Below are 27,778 nucleotides of genomic sequence, written 5' to 3'. Positions count from 1 at the left end.
TAGAGACTAGTTAAGGGTGAAGTGCCGATGTGTGTTGGAAGTGGTTCCAAGATTGATATGATCATCATCGCACACTCCCTATACTTTCAGGATTAGTGTTGAACCTAAATAAATGGTATTTGGTGTTTGCGTTGAGCATGAATATGATTAGATGATGTTTATTGCAATACAGTTATTCATTCAAGACGGAGAATAATTCTTATTTAGTTTACATGAATAAAACCTTCTATGGTCATACACCCAATGTTAATGGTTTATTGAATCTCGATTGTAGTGATACACATATTCATAATATTGATGCCAAAAGATGCAAGGTTGATAATGATAGTGCAACATACTTGTGGCACTGTCGTTTAGGTCATATTGGTGTAAAACGCATGAAGAAACTCCATACTGATGGGCTTTTGGATCACTTGATTATGAATCATTTGATACTTGCAAACCATGCCTCATGGGCAAGTTGACTAAAACTCCATTCTCCGGAACAATGGAGCGAGCCAATGACTCATTGGAAATAATACATACTGATGTATGCAGTCCAATGAGTGTTGAGGCATGCAGCGGGTATCGTTATTCTCTAACCTTCACAGATGATTTGAGCAGATATGTGTATATCTACTTAATGAAACACAAGTCTGGAACATTTCAAAAAGTTCAAAGAATATCAGAGTGAAGTGGAGAATCATCATAACAAGAAAATAAAGTTTCTACGATCTGATGGTGGAGGTGAATATTTGAGTTACGAGTTTGGCCTTCATTTAAAACAATGTGGAATAGTTTCACAACTCACGCTGCCTGGAACACCACAGCGTAATGGTGTGTCTAAACGTCATAACTGCACTTTATTAGAGAATGGTGCAATCTATGATGTCTCTTACCGATTTACCACTATCATTTGGGGTTATGCATTATAGACAGTTGCATTCACGTTAAACATGGCACCATAAAAATCCGTTAAGACGACACCATATGAAATGTGGTTTGGCAATAAACCTAAGTTGTCGTTTCTTAAATTTTGGAGTAGTGATGCTTATGTCAAAAGGCTTTAGCATGATAAGCTCGAACCCAAATCAGAGAAGTGCGTCTTCATAAGATACCCTAAGAAAATAATTGGGTACACCTTCTATCATAGATCTGAAGTCAAGATCTTTGTTGCCAAGAATGGAACCTTTCTAGAGAAGGAGTTTCTCTCGAAAGAAGTGAGTGGGAGGAAAGTAGAACTTGATGAGGTAATTGTACCTTCTCTCAATTTAGAAAGTAGCTCATCTGAGAATCTGTTCCTGTGATGCCTACACCAACTAGAGAGGAAGCTAATGATAATGATCATGAAACTTCAGATCAAGTTGCTACAGAACATCGTAGATCAACCAGAGCACGATCCGCACTAGAGTGGTACGGTAATCCTATTCTGGAAGTCATGTTACTTGACCATGACGAACCTACGAACTATGAAGAAGCAATGATGAGCCCAGATTATGATAAATGGCTTGAGGCCATGAAATCTGAGATAGGGTCCATGCATGAGAACAAAGTGTGGACTTTGGTTGACTTCCTCGATGATCAGCGAGCCATAGAAAATAAATGGATCTTCAAGAGGAAAACGGATGGTGATGGTAGTGTTATTATCTATAAAGCTTGACTTGTCGCAAAAGGTTTTTGACAAGTTTAAGGTGTTGACTACGGTGAGATTTTCTCACTCGCATCGATGCTTAAGTCTGTCCGAATCATGTTAGCAATTGCCGTATTTTATGAAATCTGGCAAATGGATATCAAAATTGCATTCCTCAATGGATTTATTAAAAAAAGAGTTGTATATGATGCAACCATAAGGTTTTGTCAATCCTAAAGGTGCTAACAAAATGTGCAAGCTCCAGCAATCCATCTATGGACTGGTGCAAGCTTCTCATAGTTGGAATATATGCTTTGATGAGTTGATCAAAGCATATAGTTTTATACAGACTTGTGGTGAAGCCTGTATTTGCAAGAAAGTGAGTGGGAGCACTATAGCCTTTCTGATAAGTATATGGGAATGGACATATTGTTGATCGAAAATGATGTAGAATTTTTTGGAAAGCATAAAGCAGAGTTTGAAAGGAGTTTTTCAAAGAAAGACCTCGGTGAAGCTACTTACATATTGGGCATCAAGATCTATAGAGATAGATCAAGACGCTTGATAAGATTTTTCAATGAGTACATACCTTGATAAGATTTTGAAGGAGTTCAAAATGGATCAGTCAAAGAAGGAGTTCTTGCCTGAGTTGTAAGGTATGAAGTTGAGTAAGACTCAAAACCCGACCATGGCAGAAGATAGAGAGAGAATGAAAGTCATTCCCTATGCCTCAGCCATAGATTCTATAAAGTATGCCATGCCGTATACCAGACCTGTTATGTAGTTTGGCAAGGGGGTACAATAGTGATCCAGGAGTAGATCACTAGACAGAAGTCCAAATTATCCTTAGAGGACTAAGGAAATGTTTCTCGGTTATGGAGGTGAAGGGTTCATCGTAAAGGGTTACGATGATACAAGCTTTAAACACTAATCTAGATGACTGTAAGTCTCAATCTAGATACATATTGAAAGTGGGAGAAATTAGCTAGAGTAGCACCATGCAGAGCATTGTAGACATAGAAATTTGCAAAATACATTCGGATCTGAGTGTGACAGACCCGTTGACTAAAATTCTCTCACAAGAAAAACATGATCACACCTCAGTACTATTTGGGTGTTAATCACATGGTGATGTGAACTATATTATTGACTCTAGTAAACCCTTTGGATGTTGGTCACATGGAGATGTGAACTATGGGTGTTAATCGCATATAGATGTGAACTATTGGTGCTAAATCACATGGCGATGTGAACTAGATTATTGACTCCAGTGCAAGTGGGATACTGAAGGAAATATGCCCTAGAGTCAATAATAAATTTGTTACTTTATATTTCCTTATATCATGATAAATGTGTACTATTCATGCAAGAATTGTATTAACCGAAAACTTGATACATGTGTTGATACATAGACAAACCACCGTGTCCCTAGTATGCCTCTACTTGACTAGCTCATTGGTCAAAGATAGTTAAGTTTCCTAGCCATGGACATGTGTTGTCATTTGATGAACGGGATCACATAATTAGGTGAATGATGTGATGGACAAGACCCATTCTTTAGCTTAGCATAATGATCGTTCAGTTTTATTGCTACTGCTTTCTTCATGTCAAATACATATTCCTCCGACTATGAGATTATGCAACTCCCAGACACTGGAGGAATGCCTTGTGTGCTATCAAACATCACAACGTAACTAAGTGGTTATAAAGATGCTCTACAGGTATCTCCGAAGTTGTTTGTTGGGTTGGCATAGATTGAGATTAGGATTTGTCACTCCGAGTATCGGAGAGGTATCTCTGAGCCCTCTCGGTAATGCACATCATAAGAGCCCTTGCAAGCAATGTGACTAATGAGTTAGTTGCGGGAGGATGCATTACGGAACGAGTAAAGAGACTTGCCAATAACGAGATTGAACTAGGTATGAAGATACCGACGATCGAATCTCGGGCATTTAACATACCGATGATAGAGGGAATAACGTATGTTGACATAGCGGTTCGACCGATAAAGATCTTCATAGAATATGTGGGAACCAATATGAGCATCCAGGTTCCTCTATTGGTTATTGACCGGAGAGGTGTCTCGATCATGTCTACATAGTTCTCGAACCCGTAGGGTCCGCACGCTTAACGTTCGATGATGGTATGTATTATATGAGTTATGTGTTTTGGTGACTGAAGGTTGTTCAGAGTCCCAGATGAGATCATGGACATGACGAAGAATCTCAAAATTGTCGAGAGGTAAAGATTGATATATTGTAAGTTGGTATTAAGACATCGGAAGTGTTCCGGAATGTATCGGATACATACCGGAGTACTGGAGGGGTTACCGGAACCCCCCGAGGGAAAGATATGGGCCATATGGGCCATAGGAGGGAGGCTAATCAGCCCACAAGGGGCTGGCGTGCCCCCCACCAGGGAGGAGTCCGAATTGGACAAGGGGTGGGGGTGGCGCCCCCCTTTCCTTCTCCTACTCCCTCTAATTCCCCCTTTTCCCCCTCCGGTAAAAGGAAGGGGGGCTGAATCCTACTAGGAGCCCAAGTGGGACTCCTCCCACTTGGGGCGCGCCTAGGGCCGGCCTCCTCTACCTCCCTCCTTTTTATACGGGGGCGCCCCTAGAAGACACATCAATTGCTCCAACCCGTGTGCGGCGCCCCCCTCCACAGTTTACGCCTCTGGTCATATTCTCACGGTGCTTAGGCAAAGCCCTGCGCGGATCACATCACCATCACTGTCACCATGATGTCGTGCTGACGGAACTCATCTACTTCCTCGACCCCCTGCTGGATCAAGAGCTTGAGGGACGTCATCGCGCTGAACGTGTGCAGAACTCAGAGGTGACGTATGTTCGGTACTCGATCAGTCGGAACGAGAAGATGTTCGACTACATCAACCGCGTTAAGCAAACGCTTCTGCTTTCGGTCTACGAGGGTACGTGGGCACACTCTCCTCCTCTCGTTGGTATGCATCTCCTAGATAGATCTTGCATGAGCGTAGGAAATTTTTTGAAATTGCATGCTACGTTTTCCTTCATCAGCAACTTCAAGGTGATCATGTAGTCGATCCTGGTTTGGTGGACAGTTGTGAATGGGGGCCAACCTTGATCGAGGATGATCCTGCCATTCATCAGCGGACCGTCTCCCTCCATGCAAAGTCGGTGTTCATCTTCAGCTTGAACTCCGGAGGCATGATTGGGAAGTGCTTCATGAAGTCTAGAGGCATAAGCAGGCACTCGATCTTCCGGTCAAGGATCACCTTGCAGAAGTGAGTTGGGCATGTCTCCTCATGGTAGTGGTCGTAGTTCCTCCTATTGCCATTGGGGGATCATCCAGCACCACGTCGTCGTCTAAGGGCAACACCATCTCCTCACCATTTCCAAGGCCAGCGCCACCAACTTGCCCTTTGCTACGTCTTGAGCTTGCGTTGGTTTACCTTGAAGAGGAAAGGGTGATGCAGCACAGTAGCGTAAGTATTTCCCTTAGTTTTTGAGAACCAAGGTATCAATCCAGTAGAAGGCTCCTCAGAAGTCCCACGAACCTACACAAACAAACAAAGAACTCGCAACCAACGCGATAAAGGAGTTGTCAATCCCTTGACGACCACTTGCGAAAATGAGATCTAATAGAGATAATATGATAAGATAAATATATTTTTGGTATTTTATAATATAGATGCAAAAAGTAAAGATGCAAATAAAAGTAGATTGAAAGCTTATATGATAAAAGATAGACCCGGGGGGCATAGGTTTCACTAGGGGATTCTCTCAAGATAGTATAAGTATTACGGTGGGTGAACAAATTACTATCGAGCAATTGAAAGAAAAGTGAATAATTATGTGAAAGTGATCTTCTGTGCTCGAGCACAGGTGGTCGCGGTATCCCACCCGCCGGCAATCCTCGTGATCCACAATCCCTCCTGTATAGGCCCAGGTATTATTCCCGTATTTGCTGTGGTGAATAGTTACAAGGGCCCACTTCTGTCATTGTAGGCTCGATACGGCGTGAGTTACCTGGGCTATGGATCAGACGTCCACCAACAGACTGGGCCTGTAGGGCGCAGATTCTGGACTAACACCGGCTGTACCCATTTATTACTGCTCAGCTTCCCAGCAGCCTACTAATCTGACTCCTCTTGATCCATTCATCCGCTTTCTCCTCGCTCAATATCTTGTAATAGTCAGACTTGGGTTTACCAATACAGAGGAATGGCTCACCCCCTGCGCTCTGCGTCGCTTCAAATCTGTTTGATGCTCCTGTTATCCCCGCTCTTGGTGCTTGAAATTCGAAAGGGGTCAGTACAGCAATGGGCGCGACGCCACCCACAGGCATACAACTGTCAATAATGCACAGTGCTACGTGTCAGAATATTTAGCTGCATGGGACTCCGCAATAGGCAAGCATACCAAAATCTGCTCAAATTTGATTTTCCAATGAGCACACACCATGATCACACAGCAGTTCTGACAATTTATATTGCAGCCCAGCAAAACACATGCACCAGCTTATATGAAATTTGATTAGCTTCAGGATCTCAGAATTCACTTCCAGATCTATGGAAAAATTCAGACTTCAGGATTTCATTATGTCGGAAGTCACGTTTGCCAGTCATGAAATTTCCACAGTGCATCAACATAGTGCCAACAATATCAAAAATATGTACACCAACTTACTGCTCACAACTTCAAAATGCATCACCAGGGTGTACAAAAATTCATAAATCTGGACGTTCATTTATGCAAACCCTCCAACGTTTAGATTCAGACCAGTTCAAGCATGCATTATTTTCAGATAATACATAACTGATTTTTGGCATTCATAGCACCTGCTGAATACACTCAGCAAACATGAATCTAGAAAAGTTCTACTGACGGAACTACCCAAGCACACATTTAGTTCTACAGATTTGTAGTCTTAACAGATAGTTTCTTCCAAGTCCTCACATGCCAATCACCCGCAGATCACCCACTTTGTGGCAGTTGTTTCGCCTATGACCTTCAATTCCACAACTTTTGCACCTCGCTGGTTTGCGAACAGGCTTCGGCGCATCACCCCAGTCCGGGCAGGTAGTCCTCTTGTACCCCTGCTGCCGACATGTGCTGCAGAACCTTGTCCGTTTGCTGGCCCCTCGTACGGTGCCTTCTCGCGGCTATTTGTCGAGCGCTCCATTTCTTTCCTTTTCTTTGGCGCCAACAAACCAGTGAGTCTGTTCCCACTCTCATTTGCAGAGGTAGCATCATCATTCAGAGTCCCCATGCCTACACCTCCACTTGCTGCAACAACTGTTGTATGTGTTGTCAGCTGGTTAACAACATCTCCATGTTGACCAACCCTGTCCTCCAAACCCAGCCCATCCCTAATTTCTGCAAATGGTTCCATTTGGACCATGCAATTCTTAATGAGAGTCATGAATTTCTCATATGCTTCCACACTTGCATCGTCCTTCCGCACCAACTCCATGGCATGCATGTACATATTGAAATGCCTGAAGCTGGATGGATTTTTGTGTGCATTATCTCTCTGATATTGAGTAAGGTGAGCCGGTAGTATGTCCCGTGCGTCCCTGGTCCATCGCTTCACAATGTGTTTCTGCAGTATCTTTATAATACAGATGAAATCCAACACGTGCAAAGTTCAATTTGCTCAGTTAGTGCATCAGATATTGCACACACTGTATGCATATCTAGAAAAACATATGCTTAAGTTTTATCGGTCACCGTACCTTCAAAACATGGCTGCAAAGTAGTCCCATGTGTGCAAATTGCTCGCACTCGCAGTCGAATTCATCACCACCTTCGAGAATAGTTACCTTATATGACACCCCACACCACTTTTCTCTCCTAGCAGCCTCGATATGAATGGCAAGATACAATTTTCCCTTCTCAAGATTGTCCACTTGGTATGCGCTGCACTCATAGAGAATATGTCCAAACTGCTCAAACATAACCCGTGTCTATATTTTACCAGCATGTCTCTCTATAGCTAAGGTTGCTCTGTACAGTGGTCTACCCTGAAATATAGATGCATCAAATCAATGACCCTATTTACTACTAGACATCTAGTTGCAATTATCAAATATGACTTACTATTCGTGTCTGCTTCTCCTCGTAGACTGAAGTCTCATGTCTTTCTTGACAAACATATGCATTGGACAACCAGGCAGAACATAGTTCTTCAACATGTGGTTTGCACTTTCGCTGCGCTGGGTGCTGGTCATCTTAGCACAGAAAACACCTTTAAAATTAGGCTTCGCCCACTTGTGTCTTATATCATATAGCTGCGTCATGTAGCCGTTCCTCCACCAATATCTTCCAAGCTTCCTCGAATTCATCGATTTGTAAGCATGTGATTTACTACCTTGTGGAACTCTTCCCTAAACTCGCTCTTCTTCGTGTACAATGAACTGAGTGATTCTTTTGCCTTCTTCAACACATGCCACTTGCACCAATGGTGTGCCGTCTGGGGCATCACATCTTTAATGGCGACCTCCATCACCCGACTTTGATCTTCACAACAACACAACCAATATTAGACAATGATGATTTGAAAACATCTACATAAACGGTTGGCACAGACAGTTTGTAGAACATGGCATCACACCTGTTAGAATTGTCTTCGATGCACTCCCCCCCCACCCCCCATCATCCTAATGAATTCTGTGAAAACCCACTAAAATGTCTCGACCTTTTCATCACGGACCAGAACACCGGCTAGGACGATGCTCTGGAAATGATTATTCACACCCACGAACAGACCAAATGGCATGTTGTACAGGTTTGTTCTGTATGTCGTATCGAAGGTAACAACATCTTCAAAGAATGTGTACTACAACCTGCTGCTCCCATTTGCCCACATAAGAGTCGTTATCCAACCATCCTGGTCTGCCTGGACATGATAAGTGAAGTGCGGATCTCTTGAGCCCAGATCCGCGAACACCTCCATGGTCTTCCTCACATCATCCTCTGCTTGCTCTCTATTGATTTTACCATACAAATTTTTCAGAGCTCTTTTTGTGAAAGGAACCTTTTCCATTGAACCAAAGAAGCTTCCAATTATGCTGTGTACTTTGGCTAGATTCACATTGTTCTGCCGCAATTGCTCTACCAACTCTCTGATGTACGCATCAATGTGCTTGTGTGAAGGCCAGTGTATTGTCTGGCCATATGTGGGAGAAAGCGAATGATTGTGCTATCCACAATGCTCAGCTATGTACCACCCATTGTCCTTTGAGCGGAGCAGTCTTATTAATGTCGGGCACTCAATCAACAACATGATCTAGTGTTTTCCACACCAGCTTTACCCTGCAAAAACCAGTAATACAAGCACTGATGAGTCAGGTTCCACAAACCCCAGAAGTAGAACAAATGTAGGAAATACTCCAAAAGTGGTACAAATGCATACCACACATCCGCAAACAATTTCCTGCATGCATTTTGTTCTCTCCACATTCAGCCTACTCTCCCATGAGTTGAGATTCTAAAAATCATAGGCCTCCCTGAGTGTATCAAAGCTTGTACCCAGTGCTGACACGATTACAATGCTTCCCGGCTTGTCACCGAACCCCCTTATTGCCTTCTCAAGGGCGCTGGTTCGCCCAGGGCAAGGCGCCCTTCCAGGAGCAGCATCTCCAATTCTAACCCTGCATTTTGACAAATTACTTCGTGAACAGGATGTATGTGTAGTCAAAATGAAACCTGACGATATCCGTATAGCGCATAAATTCAGAGTTTTGAACACTAGGGTCTCATGTACTTTCCTATTTTTTTCACCAGCAACAATCCCTTACATGTGTGTTCAACTGAAAGCTGCATATTGGAAGCTTACCATCTAAAATCTGCTCTTCATTTCACTCGGTTGAAATAAATTGTCTCACAACCAACCCAAGACTGCTACACATTTCTTTTTTCTAATACACGTGCTGGTACAAGCTCCAGCTATGGTTGCAAAGGTAATATATATAACAATTGTAATTGTTATCCGTCTTTCATATTTCCCAGAATCTGCAAATTAAAAAAATTTACATGTCTGATCACTCTATATTCAGCATGTCTAACCAGCTCACTTCTAGTCCAGCATACATTTTTTCTGTATTCCATGATTTTAGGTTTCTCTATACCAGTTTTCAAATCAAATTCGCTACCTATCCCATGCAGCAGAATTTAGTATACGCAAAACAGAGAATCACTACTATGCCCTCTTCTATTCATTCGTTGCTTCTAGTATGTACAGCACTGAGTAGTAGGAAAGCACAGAGGCATCTTCCAAAAATTCAGTATACAACCATTCGATTTTTTTGCACTATCTACCTTTCCCAATTGATGTGTGTACAACCTACTGCAGAACTGACCAGCTTAAAAGCAAGAAGCCTGCGGTTCATGGGATTTTGAAGTACACCTAAAATTGGAAAAACAGTCTCAAGTGCAACTGTGCAAGCACTAGTACACGGAGAGATTACCTGCGAGTCTAGCCTAGAGTTTTTGGATCAATCTGACCAATAGATTGCTTAGATGCCTGCGGTTCATCATTCCCCTCCGCTGCGACTGCCCCATCCGCCGCACAGATCTGCCCCCATTGGGGGCAGCTCCTCGGCTGCTGTCGCCACCGCTGGGTAGTGCAGTGGCTCCACCGGTAGCTGGTTGTCGTTCACCTCTTCCATCACCGCGCTCCTGCAGTCCACCAAGTCCTTTGGATCAGGACCATCTCAAAATCAACAAGAATAAACTCTTTGGAGACAGATTGGGGGCGGGAAGAGGAATGGGGGGTGAGGGATTTGCATTACCTCCTAATTGGTTGAATCAGGAACTCCATTGCCGAATCTCGCCGCCGTGTATTCCTTCCACCGCAGATCTCCGCGGGCATCAACGCACAATACAAAAAAGCTTGGCGAGAGGTGGGAGACAGCTCCGTTTTTGGTCTGAGTCATCATTGACTAGGCTGCCCACCGCCGACTGCCGGAGATTCCAGTTCCTGAGTCACGGATCAGGAGCATAACTGCAACCCGAACCACGGCTCGGGGAAAATCCCGTCACGGCGCCATCCGCGGGCTCCGTCACTGGCGTTGCGTACGGCGCAGCAGCATACTGTATTCCCTCCCCTCATGATTTAACAATGATCGACCCGCTGGCTCAGTAATTCAACGCCACAAATCCCAACGCCGTACCCAGCGGTCACGATAAAGTGCTCACCTGTGCTCGCGAGCAGAACAACCACGTTCATAATTATGAGATTATCTAGGCATGATCATGTACATAGGCATCACGTCCGCAACAAGTAGACCGACTCCTGCCTGCATCTACTACTATTACTCCACACATCGATCATTATCCAGCATGCATCTAGAGTATTAAGTTCATAAGAACAGAGTAAAGCATTAAGAAAGACGACATGATGTAGAGGGATAAACTCAAGCAATATGATATAAACCCCAACTTTTTATCCTCGATGGCAACAATACAATACAATACGTGCCTTGCAACCCTTTCCGTCACTGGGTAAGGACACCGCAAGATTGAACTCAAATCTAAGCACTTCTCCCATGGCAAGAAAGATCAATCTAGTAGGCCAAACCAAACCGATAATTCGAAGAGACTTGCAAAGATAACTCAATCATACATAAAAGAATTCAGAGAAGATTCAAATATTTCTCATAGATAAACTTGATCATAAACCCACAATTCATCGGATCTCGACAAACACACCGCAAAAAGAGTTTACATCGAATAGATCTCCACAAAAGAGGGGGAGAACATGGTATTGAGATCCAAAAAGAGGGAAGAAGCCATCTAGCTAATAACTATGGACCCGAAGGTTTGTGGTAAACTACTCACAACTCATCGGAAGGGCCATGGTGTTGAAGTAGAAGCCCTCCGTGGTCGATTCCCCCTCCGGTGGAGCGCCGGCGAAGGCTCCAAGATGGGATCTCGCGGATACAAAAGGTTATGGTGGCGGAAATATTTCTTCGGTGGCTCCCTGTATGTTTTCAGGGTACGTAGGCTTATATAGGAGGAAGAAGTACGTCGGTGGCCGCTCGAGGGGCCCAGGAGATAGGGGCGTGCCCAGGAGGGGTGGGCGCGCCCTCCTATCTCCTGGCCGCCTCGAGTGCTTCTTGACTTGCACTCCAAGTTCTCCGGATCACGTTTGTTCCAAGAATCACGCTCCCGAAGGTTTCATTCCATTTGTACTCTGTTCGATATTCATTTTCTTCGAAATACTGAAATATGCAAAAAAAACAGCAATACGGGCTGGGCCTCCAGTTAGTAGGTTAGTCCCAAAAATGATATAAATATGTAAAATAAAGCCCATAAACATCCAAAACAGGTAATATAATAGCATGGAACAATTAAAAATTATAGATACGTTGGAGACGTATCAAGCATCCCCAAGCTTAATTCCTGCTCGTCCTCGAGTAGGTAAATGATAAAAACAGAATTTTTGATGTGGAATGCTACCTAGCATAATTCTCAATGTAATTTCACTTTATTGTGGCATGAATGTTTAGATCCAAATGATTCAAAATAAAAGTTCATATTGACAAAAGAAATAGTAATACTTCAAGTATACTAATAAAAGTAATCATGTCTTCTCAAAATAACATGGCTAAATAAAGTTCATCCCTACAAAATTATATAGTTAGGCTATGCTTCATTTTCGTCACACAAAGATGTTCCCAACTTCTACACCCCCGATGACAAGCCAAGCAATTGTTTCGTACTTAAATAATCTCAAACATTTTCAACCTTCACGCAATGCATGAGCGCGAGCCATGGATATAGCACTATGGGTGGAATAGAATAATGATTGGGGGTTGTGTGGAGAAGACAAAAAAGGAGAAAGTCTCACATTGACGAGGATAATCAACGGGCTATGGAGATGCCCATCAATTGATGTCAACATGAGGAGTAGGGATTGCCATGCAACGGATGTAGTAGAGCTATAAATGAATGAAAGCTCAATAAAAGAAACTAGTGGGTGTGCATCCAACTTGCTTGCTCACGAAGACCTAGGGCATTTGAGGAAGCCCGTCGTAGGAATATACAAGCCAAGTTCTATAATGAAAAATTCCCACTAGTATATGAAAGTGACAACATATGAGACTCACTATATGAAAAACATGGTGCTACTTTGAAGCACAATATATGAGACTCACTATATGAAGAACATGGTTCTACTTTAAAGCACAAGCGTGGAAAAAGAGATACTAACATTGGCCCTTTTATTTTTTTATTTTTTTCTTTTTTTATTTTTCTTCTTTTTTTTCTTTTTTTGGCCTTTTTTTGGCCTTTATCTTTTTTTTATTTGGGACAATGCTCTAATAATGATGATCATCACACTTTTATTGATTACAGCACATGAATTACAACTTGAAACTAGAACAAGATATGACTCTATATGAATGCCTCCGGCGGTGTACCGGGATGGTGCAATGAATCAAGAGTGACATGTACGAAAAATTATGCATGGTGGCTTTGCCACAAATACGATGTCAACTACATGATCATGCAATGACAATATGACAAAAGTAATGTATGTCATGATGATGATGAATGGAACGGTGGAAAGTTGCATGGCAATATCTCAGAATGGCTATGGAAATGCCATAAATAGGTAGGTATGGTGGCCGTTTTGAGGAAGATATAAGGAGGTTTATGTGTGATAGAGCGTATCATATCACGGGGTTTGGATGCACCGGCGAAGTTTGCACCAACTCTCAAGGTGAGAAAGGGCAATGCACGGTACCGAAGAGGCTAGCAATGGTGGAAAGGTAAAAGTGCGTATAATCCATGGACTCAACATTAGTCAAAAGAACTCATATACTTATTGCAAAAATTTAGAAGTCATCAAAAATCAAGCACTACGCGCATGCTCCTAGAGGGATAGATTGGTAGGAAAAGACCATCGCTCGTCCCCGACCGCCACTCATAAGGATGCACAAGCCAGGTACACTTCATGTTTCAAATTTGTTACACAACTTTAACCATACGTGCATGCTACGGGACTTGCTAACTTCAACACAAGCATTCTTTAAATTCATAATCACCCAACTAGCATGATTTTAATATCACTACCTCCATATCTCAAAACAATTATCAAGTATCAAATTGATCATAGCATCCAATTCGCTTCGTATGTTAGTTTTTATTATACCCAACTTGGATGCTCATCATTCTAGGACCAATTTATAACCATAACAAATACCATGCTATTCTAAAAGACTCTCAAAATAATATAAGTGAAGCATGAGAGATCAACAATTTCTTCAAAATTAATCCACCACCGTGCTCTAAAAGATATAAGTGAAATACTAGAGCAAAAACTATCTAGCTCAAAAGATATAAGTGAAGCACATAGAGTATTCTAATAAATGTCAATCAAATAGGCTTCTCCCAAAAGGTGTGTTACAGCAAGGATGATTGTGGTAAACTAAAAATCAAAGACTAATATCATACACGACGCTCCAAGCAAAACACATATCATGTGGCGAATAAAAATATAGCTCCAAGTAAAGTTACCAATGAATGAAGACGAAAGAGGGGATGCCTTCCCGGGGCATCCCCAAGCTTAGACTTTTGGCTATTCTTGAATATCTTGGGGTGCCTTGGGAATCCCCAAGCTTAGGCTTTTGCCACTCCTTATTCCATAGTCCATCAAAGCTTTACCCAAAACTTGAAAACTTCACAACACAAAACTCAACAGGAAATCTCATAAGCTCCGTTAGTGAAAGAAAACAAAACCACCACATAAGGTACTGTAATGAACTCATTCTTTATTTATTTTGGTGTCAAACCTACTGTATTCCAAGTTCTCTATGGTTCATACCACTTAATACTAGCCATAGATGCATCAAAATAAGCAAACAACACACGAAAACAGAATCTGTCAAAAACAGAACATTATGTAGCCATCTGTAACTAACTCAAACTTCTGGAACTTTAAAAATACTAACAAAATAGGAAGTCCTAAATAATTTGTTTATTGAACAGCAGCAAAAAGAATCAATGCAAAATCTCGTTCCTGTGATTTATTGAATTTATTCTTGTGAGCGCAAAGTTTCTGTTTTTTTCAGCAGAATCAAATCAACTATCATCATAGGTTATCCTATAGGTTCTACTTGGCACAAACACTAATTAAAACATGAAAACACATCTAAACAGAAAGTCGATGCAAAATTCATTACTAAACAGGAACAAAAACAAAAAACACGAAGAAAATTGGGTTGCCTCCCAACTAGTGCTATCGTTTAACGCCCCTAGCTAGGCATAAAAGCGAAGATAGATATTAGTAGTTTCATCTTTGGCACTTGATTCATCAATAGAGCATTTATAATCTTTAGGGGTTTCTCCCTTTTTAGCAATGATTAAGCCTTTAGGCAAACAATTCAAGAAATTCGTTTGTAGCAAAAGGTTCCTTAACGATAGAGAGACAATTGGGGTGAACACTTATGGATTTGAGATCCACGTCTCCCTTACTAGAAGATTCACCCTTATTTTTAGGAACATAAATAAACTTGGCAGTTTTGGTAGGGGGTTTTGGAGTGTTTTTCATGGAAGAAAACGCGGAGCCTAAGTTAGTAATGATATCCTCAAGTTTACCGATTCTTGCAGAATCTAGATCTATTTTTTCATTAACTATAGGTTCTTTCTCTTTAAGACTTTTGAAAGTAACTCCAACCCTAGATCCGTATTGGGTAATCTGATTATGAATCTTTTTATCCAAATTTTCAATCAACTCAACAGTGGCAATTTTATTTTCAATAATCTCAAGCCGTTGCATCACATGTTCTAAAGTTAAAACAGTTCCATTAACGAAAAGAGGTGGTGGGCCAAAAAAATCTAACATAGCGTTATAAGCATCAAACGTATGGATACTCAAGAAATCCCCTCCGGTAAAGGTATCAAGAACGCATCTATTCCAAGGAGTAATGCCTACATAAAAATTGCGAAGAAGAACGGAAGTAGAAAGCTTCCTAATGGATTTATTTTGAGCATTGCAAATTCTATGCCAAGCATCTTTTAAATTGTCTCCTTCCCTTTGCTTAAAATTGAGAATTTCATGTTCGGGAGTAATAACAAGGATAGGAGTACTAGGCTAACGACAAGGTAAACGATCTAACACACGAGCAAACGGAAGAAGGCAAGCGAAAAAGAGAGGGATTGGGAAAGAGAGGGCAAATAAAATGACAAGGGTGAAGTGGGGGAGAGGAAAACGAGAGGCAAATGGCAAATAATGTAAATGTGAGGGAGATGAGTTGGTGATGGATACTTGGTATGTCTTGACTTGAGCGAAGACCTCCCTGGCAACGGCGCCAGAAATCCTTCTTGCTATGTCTTGAGCTTGTGTTGGTTTTCCTTGAAGAGGAAAGGGTGATGCAGCACAGTAGCGTAAGTATTTATCTTAGTTTTTGAGAACCAAGGTATCAGTCTAGTAGGAGGCTCCTCACAAGTCCCACGAACCTACACAAACAAACAAAGAACTCGCAACCAACGCGATAAAGGGGTTGTCAATCCCTTCACGGCCACTTGCGAGAGTGAGATCTGATAGAGATAATATGATAAGATAAATATATTTTTGGTATTTTATAATATAGATGCAAAAGGTAAAGACGCAAATAAAAGTAGATTGAAAGCTTATATGATAAAAGATAGACCCGGGGGCCATAGGTTTCACTAGAGGCTTCTCTCAAGATAGCGTAAGTATTACGATGGGTGAACAAATTACTGTCGAGCAATTGATAGAAAAGCGAATAATTATGAGATTATCTAGGCATGATCATGTACATAGGCATCACGTCCGCAATAAATAGACCGACTACTACCTGCATCTACTACTATTACTCCACACATCGACCGCTATCCAGCATGCATCTAGAGTATTAAGTTCATAAGAACAGAGTAAAGCATTAAGAAAGATGACATGATGTAGAGGGATAAACTCAAGCAATATGATATAAACCCCATCTTTTTATCCTCGATGGCAATAATACAATACGTGCCTTGCAACCCTTTCTGTCACTGGGTAAGGACACCACAAGATTGAACCCAAAGCTAAGCACTTCTCCCATGGCAAGAAAAATCAATCTAGTAGGACAAACCAAACCGATAATTCAAAGAGACTTGCAAAGATAACTCAATCATACATAAAAGAATTCAGAGAAGATTCAAATATTTCTCATAGATAAACTTGATCATAAACCCACAATTCATCGAATCTCGACAAAGACACCGCAAAAAGAGTTTACATCAAATAGATCTCCACAAGAGAGGGGGGAACATGGTATTGAGATCCAAAAAGAGAGAAGAAGCCATCTAGATAATAACTATGGACCCGAAGGTCTGTGGTAAACTACTCACAACTCATCGGAAGGGCCATGGTGTTGAAGTAGAAGCCCTCCGTGGTCGATTTCCCCTCCGGCGGAGCGCGGGCGAAGGCTCCAAGATGGGATCTCGTGGATACAGAAGGTTACAGTGCCGAAAATATTTCTTCGGTGGCTCCCTAGATGTTTTCGGGGTACGTAGGCTTATATAGGAGGAAGAAGTACGTCGGTGGCCGCTCGAGGGGCCCAGGAGACAGGGGGCGCGCCTAGGAGGGGTGGGCGCGCCCTCCTATCTCCTGGCCGCCTCGATTGCTTCTTGACTTGCACTCCAAGTTCTCCGGATTACGTTCGTTCCAAAAATCACACTCCCGAAGGTTTCATTCCGTTTGATATTCCTTTTCTTCGAAATACTGAAATAGGCAAAAAACAACAATACGGGCTGGGCCTCCGGTTAGTAGGTTAGTCCCAAAAATGATATAAATATGTAAAATAAATCCCATAAACAACCAGAACAGGTAATATAATAGCATGGAACAATCAAAAATTATAGATACGTTGGAGACGTATCACCCTTGTCATGGGGCGCCACCACCTCCTTGCCCTTCGTGTTCTCGATGTTGATCTGTATTATGAGCAGCACAAATTTCAAAGGTTGATCATCATTCAACTCTATCGTCCAAAGCCTCTATATTTACCCACCCAAAGGCTCTACTACTTACTTACCATTGCGCTCAATTAACCCTCTATGTCTCTCACTGTCACTCCTCTTCCACATCTAAATCACCATGAACCCCATCCCCAACCCCGTCCCCTGGGGTATTGGTTGGAGGGTTTTCTTCCTTGGGTGCTCATTCGGTGATCGCACCAAGTTCGCGAACACCATGGAAGTGTGCTCTAACTTTAGCAACATTGATGACATGCATAAGGAGGAAGAAACAATGGTAAATAAGGCGATGGAAGAGGAGTTGAAGACGTTGATTCCTGACCCAGTGAAAGGCGCTATGTTAGTGGACATACGACGCATGGCCATGGATCAGGCCAAGTCTGGCGTCCTGGTCATAGAGTAAGGTGGGCTAATTACATGGGTACAGGGCTTGTCAATGCCACCCGGCCACCATGATGTCGCCGACCATCATTGTTCTGGAGCTGGAGGAGGAGGAAGAAGAAGAAGCGGTATAGGTAGTTGTTAGGGCGGCGGAGCTAGGCCACCGTACTATGCCAATGGTTCTGGACAACGACGAGAGTGAGGAGACGGTGCTACAGTCGAGCCGGAGGACAAATACAAGGCCCCCACTGCTCCAAGCACCTTTAGGGTCGCCGCGACTACGATTTAGCGCTACTTTGTAAGATTTATCCCGACTCCCAGTTCCCCTTGTACTCAGTCCCAAGTCAAACCCTAAAATCCATCACTACTTGATAATCATGAAGATGTGCTAATCAATCCTATTTCTATTTACCCCGATTGCCCACGCAGATCGAATGCGCAAACCGAATCTAAAACACGGATCGAATCCAAAAATCGTTAGCAAGGAGGTAAAAATAGGGTTTACCCTCATTGCCGAAGTGTTCTCGGGGATGTTGGTCATGCTGGTGATGGGTGCCGGTGCTCACCTTGTTGTTCTCCGATCTGCTGATCTCCGGCACCGATGTGAGAGCTAGAGAGTGGAGAGCAGGGGAGAGAGAGCAGTGAGGGATCGTGAGGGTAATTATGCCAGTGCTTCATGAAACAACACGATGTCTCGAGAATGGCTCCTAGCGTGCAGCGACCTCCACCCACGTGCATCCTACGGGCCTGATTGTTGAAAAATTGATGTTTCGTCGGTTTTCAGTGTGGCCTGACCCCAAGGTGCTCTACATTTCGTGCTATGCAGGCTGAACAGTGAACACAGACAACCAAATAGGCCATTTTCTTCCCGCGCGGGTCTGGTTGTGGGTATATGAGCAACCAAAAACGTCAAACATGTAGGTACATATACACAAAGCATGCAGAGCTAGCCCTAGGTGCCCAAGCACACGGCCCGATGATGAGAACTTTTGTAACCAACCCGGCCAGGGCTATGTGTCGCCTGTATTGAGATATAATATATCTCGCCTCAAGGGATCCCGTGAATGGGTTGGCCCAGCAATTAGTTTAGCATGTTCGTTCCCTCGCTAGCAGGGTCGCTGCTAGGGCGTGCCTATGGAGAAATGCTACACTTGCGGGCAGGTTTTACTAGAAGCATAGCTACAGAATGATGTGGCAGAACGAGAGAGCAATGGGCGCCGCGATTCACGCACTCCAAAAAAAAGAAGCACCAATAAGCTTGTTCTACCTCATCGCGTAGATGACTCCGTAAGAATCCGGACCATAAGTGTGGCATTATGTCGTGACTATTTCTCGCTTGGTGTGAGATGTAAGCCACCCTCACCCGAGGGAGCCCGACACTGGGACGACCTAATTCACGGTAGGCCACAACCTTGTTTTTCTATTTTATTTATTCATATTTTTTCATTTTAATTATTTTCTACTTTTTCTTATACTTCCAAGTATACTATATATATAAATATATATTTTACAAAAATCATTCTACATAAAACCTTTGGAAAATGTTAATCAAGATTTGTAGAGTGTTAAATATGTATAGAAAAAATGTTCCTCACGTATTCAAAAATTTATAGAAAAAATATAATGTATATAAAAATTTATTATGTATTGAAAAAAACATAATCAACATTTGAAATACTGTTCATCATCCAAATAAAAATGTTTAATATGTATTAAAAATCCAAACGTATACAAAAAATGTAGAAGGTGCAAAAAAATTGAACATAAAAATAATTTAAAAATAGGATGATCGAGTATCAAATAATTGTTGTTATATATTTCAAAACATTAACTGTGTATAATAAATGTTCCAGATTTATTCTAAAATATACAATGTGTATAAAAATTATATATAAAATGGAAAAAATATAAAAAATTAATCATGTAGAAAAATGTTCTAACGTATATGGGAATTTTAGAATGTGTATTAAACATTTTTTGTTAAAAAATGATGCCCTCTAAAACTGTTAATCATATATTTATAAAATTGAAATCATGTATTAATTTTTTTCCTTCTATATACAAAAAAGATATAATGTGTATGAAAAAGGTAGTCATCATAAATAATTTCAAAATGTACATCATGTGGTTTAAAAATGTTAAACATGTATAAAAGAGAAACAAAGAAAAAAAATAAAACCAAGGACAAATGAAAAACGATCGATAAATGCTAAGAAGGAAATATAAAACCACTGATCAATAAGGAAAACAGAAAATAAAAGAAAAAACCAGGAAAGAAAGAAAGAAAAACTGACAAGAAAAAAAAACAAGATTAAAAAAAGAGAAAAAAAAACAATGCAAAAAAGTGAACCGTGGAAGAGACAAAACAAAACGGGAAAGAAATGAGACCGAAATCGAAAGCAAGAAAAGTCGTGAAGAAATAAAAAACAAAAAACAAAAGAGAATAAAAACCAAGAAACTGAGAAACTAAACGGCAACAGTGAAAACCGAAAGAGAATCCCACACGAAAAAAAAAGAAAACATGACAGAGACCCAAAAGTCACCAATTAAGGAATACTCTATGCGAACGTCACTCTCACCTCCCTAGGTTGCGATAAGCTGCGAACTGCATGTGTGCCACTTGTCGTAATATAGGATTTTACCTTTTTTTCATAGATCCATTTGTTCAAAATGTTTTATCTCATAAACCATGCGTCCAAATCTTGAACCGTTTTCACCGTTATATTCATCGCGTCAAGATCTTTAAAACTAGATGGCGTGTTGATAGATTTTGACGAACTTCTTTTCATGAAAAAGACCAAACGAAAAAAACAAACCGGGAGCATATTTTTCCCTTCTGAAAGGGGCACAGTCATGCCTCCACGAGAAGTAAATCTGCGCCTCTCGCAAAAAAAAAAGAGAAACACGTTTTTTTTCATTTTCGAGAAGCATGACTGTGCTTCTCGGGGAAGAAAATTCGGGCCTCTCGCGAAAGGAAAAAAATGAGTTTTTTCCGTTTTCGAGTTCCACGACTGTGCCACTCGCTGAAGTAAATCCATGCCTATCGCAAGGAAAGAATTGTGTGTGTCTTTTGTTTCCGAGAAGCAAATCCGTGCCTCTCGCCGAAGAAAAAAAAGAAGAATTTTTTTTCTTTCCGTTTTCGAAAGGCACGACTCTGCCTCTTGCAGAAGAAAATCCATGGCTCTCACGAAAGAATTTTTTTTTCTCCACGAGAAGCACGACTCTCATGGAAGTTATAGGAAAAGAAAACATGTTTTCTTCGTTTCTGAGAGGCACGACTGTGCCTCTCGCAGAAGGAAAAATCATGTCTTTTTTTTCCTTTTTTGAGAAACACGACTATGCCTCTCGCGGAAGCAAATTCGTGCCTCTTCCGTTACCGAGAGGCATGCATAGAAGTAAATCCGTTCTTTACAAGAAGTAAATTGGCGCCTCTTGCGAAAGGAAAAACACGTTATTCTAGATTTTTATTTTATTTTTATTCGCCCAAAACCTAAGAAAAACCTGGGGAAAATCAAAAGGCCGAAAAAACCAGAAATAAATCATATAAAACCCGAAACTCATGCGGAAAAAATAAAAAGAAACTGAAATCAATGGGTGCACACAAAGCACGACACGTTGCGACAGCTGAGAGCACGGGAAGTGGTGGGCTCTTGATCCTTGCAGGGGCTATGATCCTTGCAGGGGCTCCTGAAGGAGTAGTCCTTCGTTAGTTGCTCCCAAACCCAGTGAACTCGAACAAAACCCAGCCAGCGATAAACCAAAAAGTAAATGGGCCGGCCCTGTAGCTACAGCGCGGAGACAAACCTTAAGGCGAGTCGGAAGGAGCACTTGCGCTAAGCGATTTATAGCTCCCGCGTCGCAGTTGTTCGTTGCTCAGTTGCCTTCGTGACTTTTTTATTTTCCTTTTTGACCAATTGTTGGACTGGTCCGTTGTCCACTTGTCTTTTCATTGTTCTATTTAAAAATTTATTTATTTTTAAAACTTTTTCGTTGGTTTTCTTCTTTTCTTTTTGTTTCTATCTGTTGTTTCTATTGGTTTATTTTGGGTTTTTTGTTTTGTATTTCTTTCACATATTTTCTTCATTTTTCTGTTTTTCTGTGTTACTTCACCGTTTTACTTTGGTTTTTTGCTTTCTATATTTCTTCACCTATTTTCTTCTGTTTTTCTAGTTTTAACACGTCTATAATATTTCAATACATATTGTTCACTTTTTTATACTTGTGCAACATTTTTATACACATTGATTAATTTGCATATACATGATGTACATTTTTGCAAATATATATATAAAAAACGAATACACGTTCAACATTTTTCAAGTGCACATTGAACATTCTGTTAGTCGCCTGAAACATTTTTTTAGAACACATAAACATTTTGTATACACATTTTAAAAATGTCACAACCAGTTTTTAAATGGCACTTACATTTTAGTTGTATGAAACTTTTTTTCGAATTACATGTTACATTGTACAATTTTTTATGTTTAGATTTTTCATACACATTGTACATTTTTTTGTATATATCAAAAACTTTTTTTATACACGTGTAACATTTTTCAAATACACTGTTAATATTTTTTGTAAATATAATTTATGATGTTTACTTTGTTCATTCACATTATACATATTTTGTGTACATCAGGGACATGTTTCTATAGATGTTTACATTTTTTAGAATATTTTTTATAACAAAGTGTGTTGCTAGCTTCTTCCCTTTTCTAGAGAATGTGCACTGCTTTTCTAAAGGAAGTGTGTTGTATGGTTTATAAAAAAGGTGCGACGTAGTTAGGCACTCTCTCTAGCCATGCTAATTGGACTGCCCAATACTTAGCGTAGTATTTGACCCGTGTCTAGGACTTGCTCGCTACGAACGACGTATGGTTGCTCCTGTTTGATGCCTTAAGCGTCCTAATAGTTCCATGGCGCTCATGCGTCCTGCTCGTGGCCTGGCCAAAAAACAAGGCGTTTGCTCGATCGTGTGTGTTCACCAGGAAAAGTTGAGCGGCCTCGTTCATTCGCATTTGATCAATCAACTGTTGATTTTTTTAAAAAATATGATTTTTAAAAAACAACATTCAAAAATTCTAAAAAGTTCGTAAACTAAAAATTGTCCATGATATTTCAACAAAAAAGAAGAATTTTTTAAATGTTCAATGGATTTGAAAAAAGATTCATAAATTTGAAAAAGTCCATCAGGAACCAAATATGAATAAAATCTTCAGTTTTGAAAAAAGTAATCGATTTAAAAACATGAAAAATTGCAAAATAAAAAAGAAACAGCAAAGAACAAAAAAAGGAAAACAGGACAGAAAAATAAAAAAGAAAAGGCAAATAGAAAGAAATAGAAAAGGCTAATAGAAAGAAAAAACAGAAATGAAAAAAAAATGAGGAATACCGGGTGAAAGAAACCCGCCAAAACCATGCTAGAGAACTGGGTGGGAACCTAGCTTGGAAAACCGATGGAGCGGGATGAATTGGCTAGCAGCCGACTGGGTCTAGGGAAGCGAGGGGGGTTTGCACCTCCTATCCAATACACTGTATTTGGTGCTTAACACGCCAAATATGAAAGGCTAAATAGGAAAGGCTACACCTTAACAAGCCAGATCCTATTTGGCGCCTTAAGCGCCGAATATAGGATTTTGGTACAGGGCGCACACCCTCCTTGTACGCTAGGTTTCTATAGCGGGCCGGCCCATATGCTCTTTTTCTGTTTCTATAAAAAGTAAAAAGTGCGTGCTAGCCAAGTTTCAAACCCGCACGCGCTCCTTAGGACTTCAACGCCATAACCACCCGACCAACAGACCAGTGTTACATACTGGTTTGTTCGACCATTTCTTCTTCTTTCTTCGTGAACCTTTTTCTTGATAGTAGATGAACTTTTTTCAAAGTTGATGAACTTTTTTTTTCAAATTCGTAAACTTTTTTCTAGAAAGTAGACGAACATATTTCAAAATTGATGAAATTTTTGTAAAACTGATGAACGTTTTTTTTAAAATTCGTGAACTTTTTTCTAGAAAGCAGATGAACTTTTTTCAAAACTGATGAACCTTTTTCAAATTCAATGCACTTTTTTCAAATTCAATGATTTTTTTTTTCAAATTCAATGAACTTTTTTCAAAATTGATGAACTTTTTTTCAAATTCTTTGAACTTTTTTACAAGCTCGATGAACTTTTTTTCAAAGTCCAGGAACTTTTTTCAAAACTGATGAACTTTTTTTCAAATTCGATGAACTTTTTTTTAAATTTAATGAACTTTTTTAAATTTGATGAACTTTTTTTCCAATTTTGTGAACTTTTATGAAAATTCATGTCCATTTTTAATACATTTTTTTTATATTTGCGATTTTTCTGTTTTATTTTTCTTAAACAGGAAGTCCTTTTTGACAAGTGCTCGCAAGGAAAAAAATGGGCTACCAAAGGAGCGAGCAGAAGTGGGCGAGCAAGCGAGCAGCAGCTGGCGAGCGAGCGATTGGGCCAGGGCCCTCTAGGGGCGTGCGTGAGTGCCAGGAAAGCGATCGGGCGCTAAAGGCGCCAGCGAGGAGGTCTCCCTTAACAATTGTGGGTTTTCTTTCTCAAAAAAAAAAACAATTGTGGGTTTCGCGAATGATATGTACCACCCGTGGCAAAGTTGTCTAGCCCAGTAGTGCTCACTACAGGTTCCCTGGCGGTTCTTTGTAATAAGGTTTTAACGGTCTTTGTTTGGTCTTTGGAAGTAGGTTATTCTCTTTTACTTTACGTTTTATTGTGTTTTTTCTTTTAGTTCTTTCTTTTCCTTTTCCTTTTGAAAACTTCATGTATATTTATGAACTTGAAGGTTTATATAATTCATGAATATTTAAAATGCATGAAAAGTTTAAAGGTATGTAGACCATTTTTAAAAATCACAATTTTATTAGATTTCGTGAATATTTTCTCAATTTCACAATATATTAAATTCGTGACCAATGTTTCATATTTGTGAACATATGTTTCCTAATTGGTGAATATTCTTTGCATGAATGAACATGTTTTTCAATTCGTAAACAATATTCAAATTCATGGACACTTTTTAAATTGACAAACTTTGTTTAGGTTCATGAAATTTAAAAAAATTAAAATAAAAAGGCAAGAAATTTAAAAAATGAAGTGAACAATTTATAAGAAAAAAGGATAAAAAATTGGTTATGTGTGCGCTGGATTGTGACTAGTGGCGGAGCTTGGAAAGGGCCTACTAGGCCATCGCCCGCAGCCCATGAGAAAAACAGCGCATACCTCCTAATGTCAGACAGTAACCTTAAAGTATATTTTCTTCCGCCCCATGAAATCCCCCAAGCTCTGCCACTATTTAGGCGCTTGCGGGAGGAATGCAGGGCTTCAGTATCAACCCTTGGTGGGTTTAGCCAGACGCCACGTATATACCTTGTAGGGAGCTATGCTTCACATGTGGTCAAACTAAAATGGGTAAATGTCTAGGGACAACCCAACAAATGGGCAAAAACGAGAGATCATAGTTCAACCCACTATATACCTTGTAGAGAGCTATGCTTCACTTGTAGGGAGCATATTTCAACCCCGAACTCATGCCCTAGTATACTTTACAATCCTAAACTCCAATACCATCGACATTACAATCCTAATCTCTCAAAACCGGACAACTTTCAACCTTGTGTCCCTCAAACAAGTTTTCTAGTCGGTTTTGATTTGTTTTGAAGAGTTGACTGCATAGTCAACGGCGACATCACCAAAATTGACCCCCCCCCCCCCCCCCCCCAAAATGAAACTATTCATAAAAAAGAAAATTTTGTCCAACAGGAGCACTGCCCTGATGATAATTCTGAGAAAGTTTGATTTTTATTTTCGCAAACAACTTCAAAAAAATACAACGAACATACATATTCAGGACCATTTTTGGTCAAAATTCGACCAAAATAAAAATTCAGGACCATCTCGAAACTTCTCCAGAATTTTCAGCATGGTAGTGCTCATTTTTGTGATTTTTTTCAATTTTGCATTGTTCGGTCATTTTTTTAATGTGACGGCTGACTAGGCAGGCAACTGTTCAAAACCAGTTAAAACCGAGCATAAAACTTGTTTCAGGGACACAGGGTTGAAATAGTACAACATTTTTTTTAGTGATGATCGAGAATTTGTTCGCCAAACTTGTGTCCCACCACCTATCAAGCCGCGTATACAAACCAATGATTTCCTTAAATTTTCGGGAGTCATCTTGTATGACACGGCCAGTGCCCACATGACCTGCCACAATGTATGCTGGTTGACCACACTTCTGTTGAATGATAACCATCTTTGATGGGGTAACTGTTGGAATGTAACACTCCTTTCATGTGTCCTAGTTATGCAAAACTTATTTCAAGAAGTACATTCCTGTTAGTAGTAGTTAGCCTGATAGTTTAGCTAAATTTTTATTTAAATCGCGGAAGATCCGATCTACGCTAAACGGACGGCGCCTCCGCCTTCAACACACGTACAACCCGGGGATGTCTCCTCCTTCTTGATACAGCAAGGGGAGAGGAGAAGTTGAGGGAGAGCTCCGGCAGCACGACAGCGTGGTGATGGAGCTTGCAGTTCCCCGACAGGGCTTCGCCAAGCACTACTATGGAGGAGGAGGTGTTGGGAGGGAGAGGGCTGCGCCAGGGGGAAGGGTGTGGCAGCCCTCCCACCCCCCCCCCCCCCCGCACTATTCATAGGGGGAGGGGAGAGGGGGGCGGCCCCCTTAGATCTCATCTAGGGGGGGGGCAAAGGAGGGAGGCTTGCCCCCCAAGCCAAGGGGGGGCGCCCCCTCTATGGTTTCCCCCAACCCTAGGCGCATGGGCCCTAGGGGGGAGATGGTGCCCAGCCCACTTAGGGGCTGGTTCCCATCCATATTCAGCCCATAGGGCCCTCCGGGCCAGGTGGACCCTCCCAGTGGACCCCCTGAACCCTTTCGGTGGTCTCGGTACAATACCGACAAACCGCCGAACACTTCTGGTGATCGAATAAGGACTTCCCATCTATATATCTTTGTCTCCGGACCATTTTGGAACTCCTCGTGATATCCGGGATCTCATCCTGGACTCTGAACAACATTAGGTAACTGCATACTAATTCCGATAACAACTCTAGCGTCACCGAACCTTAAGTGTGTAGACCCTACGGGTTTGGGAATCATGCAGACATGACCGAGACAGCTCTCTAGCCAATAACCAACAGCGGGATCTGGATACCCATGTTGGCTCCCACATGTTCCACGATGATCTCATTGGATGAACCACGATGTCGGGGATTCAATCAATCCCATATACAATTCCCTTTGTCAATCGATATGTTACTTGCCCGAGATTCGATCGTCGGTATCCCAATACCTCGTTCAATCTCGTTACCGGCAAGTCAGTTTTCTCATTCCATAATGCATGATCCCGTGACTAACTACTTAATCACATTGAGCTCATTGTGTTGATGCATTACCGAGTGGGCCCAGAGATACCTCTCCGTCATACGGAGTGACAAACCCCAGTCTTGATTCGTGCCAACCCAACAGACACTTTCGGAGATACCTGTAGTGTAACTTTATAGCCACCCAGTTACGTTGTGACGTTTGGTACACCCAAAGCATTCCTATAGTATCCGGGAGTTGTACAATCTCTTGGTCTAAGGAAATGATACTTGACATCAGAAAATCTTTTAGCAAACGAACTACACGATCCTGTGCGATGCTTAGGATTGGGTCTTGTCCATCACATCATTCCCCTAATGATGTGATCCCGTTATCATTGACATCTAATGTCCATGGTCAGGAAACCATGACCATCTGTTGATCAACGAGCTAGTCAACTAG

At 41.2% G+C, this 27,778-nt stretch overlaps 1 long non-coding RNA gene across 2 annotated transcripts; it reads right to left on the bottom strand.

The window, feature by feature from the left end:
* Nucleotides 1–5,356: 5,356 nt before the first annotated feature.
* LOC123087952 (uncharacterized) lies at nt 5,357–10,710 on the bottom strand. 2 transcript variants are annotated; one of them, XR_006441612.1, is made up of 7 exons: nt 10,385–10,710; nt 10,061–10,271; nt 9,007–9,244; nt 8,206–8,906; nt 7,692–8,111; nt 7,328–7,615; nt 5,357–7,203 (listed from the first exon to the last, which is right to left on the bottom strand). It is a non-coding gene; the product is annotated as an uncharacterized lncRNA (long non-coding RNA). The 2 variants fall into 2 exon arrangements; XR_006441613.1 differs by having other exon boundaries at nt 5,357–7,194.
* Between the last annotated feature and the right edge of the window lie 17,068 nt (nt 10,711–27,778).

Source organism: Triticum aestivum, chromosome 4A (assembly GCF_018294505.1).
Source record: "Triticum aestivum cultivar Chinese Spring chromosome 4A, IWGSC CS RefSeq v2.1, whole genome shotgun sequence".
In the NCBI taxonomy this organism is placed as follows: Eukaryota; Viridiplantae; Streptophyta; class Magnoliopsida; order Poales; family Poaceae; genus Triticum; species Triticum aestivum.
This window is presented reverse-complemented; position numbering and strand designations above follow the sequence as displayed.